Source organism: Melanerpes formicivorus, unplaced genomic scaffold (assembly GCF_026170545.1).
Source record: "Melanerpes formicivorus ecotype bairdi unplaced genomic scaffold, bMelFor1.0.p_v2 SCAF_1, whole genome shotgun sequence".
Lineage (NCBI taxonomy): Eukaryota > Metazoa > Chordata > Aves > Piciformes > Picidae > Melanerpes > Melanerpes formicivorus.
In genome coordinates, this window is record NW_027142353.1 from 32,817,901 (window position 1) to 32,819,778 (window position 1,878).

Consider the following 1,878-nt stretch of genomic DNA (forward strand, 5'->3'; position numbering starts at 1 on the left):
CAACTCCTTCAGTCTGTCCTCATAGGAGAGGAGCTCCAGCCCTCTGCTCATCCTCGTGGCCCTTCTCTGGACACATTCCAACACCTCCAGATCCTTCCTGTAATAGAGGCTCCAGAACTGGACACAGTACTTCAGGTGGGATCTCAGCAGAGCTGACTAGAGGGGAAGAATCACCTGTTGGCTATGCTAGCAGGTCAAGAGTAGGGTTCTGGGTTGGACTTGGTAATCCTGAGGGTATTTCCAACCTGAATGTTTCTGTGACTCTGTGACAAGACTTTAGACACCCTCATGAACTCCACCAGTGGGACCTATCTCCTGATCTTCCCCTGTCTGCATGAGGGTTGCAACACAGTGAGGTTAACTACTCAAGCCCTTGACCTGCCAGTTAATAAACTGCTATGATGAGGTGTGAACTTGGCCTGAGCTTTGTCCATGCCCATCTGACACATGGACAGCATCTCTTCTCCTTCCACCTCCTCCTCTTGATGAAACTGATACCTTACAAAACCAGAAACAGCTCTCTCCATCTGATGGGTCTCAGCTGGGGTTTTCAAACCACCAGTGGAATTTTGGAGCTGTTTTCTGAGGAGGGGAAACACGAAGGGAACAAGAGGGAGTAGAAAGAGAGGGAATGGCCTCAAGCTGTGACTGGGTAGCTTTAGACTGGACAGTAGGAAACATTTTTTCCCAGCAAGAGTGGTCAGGCACTGGAATGAGCTGGGCAGGGAGGTGGTTGAGTCCCCAAGCCTGGATGTGTTTCAGGGTGGTTTGGATGTGGTGCTTGGGGCTATGGTTTAGGGGTGAGCCTTGTAGAGCAGGGTTCTGGGTTGGCCTTGGTGATCCTGAGGATCTTTTCCAACCTGAATGTTTCTGTGGTTCTGTATCCCAAAAGAAAAATGTGATATGGCTTCACATGGGGGTGAAGTAGTGGGAGCAGAGCTGAGAAGTTCCCCATCACAGGTAGGACAAGAGCCAGAGCTGATGCTGCCAGCGCGTCTCTGTGGCGCAATCGGTTAGTGTGTTCGGCTGTTAACTGAAAGGTTGGTGGTTCAAGCCCACCCAGGGACGAGGTGCTACATTTTCATCTTGAGTCCTGTGTCCAGTTCTGGGCCCCTCAGTTTAGGAAGGAGGTTCACTTGCTGGAACGAGTCCAGAGAAGGGCAACGAAGTTGGGTGAGGGGTTTGGAATTGGAACACAAGCCCTGTGAGGAGAGGCTGAGGGAGCTGGGGTTGCTTAGCCTGGAGAAGAGGAGGCTCAGGGGTGACCTTATAGCTCTCTACAACTACCTGAAGGGAGGTTGTAGACAGGCAGAGGTTGGTCTCTTCTCCCAGGCAGCCATCACCAGAACATGAGGACACAGTCTCAAGTTGTGCCAGGGGAGGTTTAGACTGGGTGTTAGGAAGAAGTTCTTCCCAGAAGGAGAGATTGGCTGTTGGAATGTGCTGCCCAGGGAGGGGTTGGAGTCACCATCACTGGAGGCGTTCAGGAGGAGACTTGATAGGGTGCCTGGTGCCATGGTTTTTAGTTGTTTATGTGGATTGGATTGGTTGATAGGTTGGACACGATGATCTTGAAGGTCTCTTCCAACCTGGTTTATTCTATTCTACTCTAAATTACATTTTCCTAAATAGAAGAGATGCATCTCCTGCAAAGCATCAACAAGGTGGGATGCAAAGAAGAGAGCAGGAGAGGTCTCATTTCCACACATCCACAGCTGTGGGTCGAGAAGGAACAAGTGCAGACACTGCAGCTCTGCACTTGGAATGGTTTAGGAAGCAGTTCAGAACTGGAGAAGTAGAAAATACTAGAGGAGGTGATCCAAGAAGGCTGTAATCACAGTATCATAGAATCACTAATGTCCTTAAGATCATTGAGTC

At 49.9% G+C, this 1,878-nt stretch overlaps 1 non-coding gene across 1 annotated transcript; it reads left to right on the plus strand.

Moving 5' to 3' along the window:
* The first annotated feature begins 994 nt into the window (after positions 1–994).
* TRNAN-GUU (transfer RNA asparagine (anticodon GUU)) lies at positions 995–1,068 on the plus strand. The gene has a single exon. It is a non-coding gene; the product is annotated as a tRNA-Asn (tRNA).
* Positions 1,069–1,878: the final 810 nt, after the last annotated feature.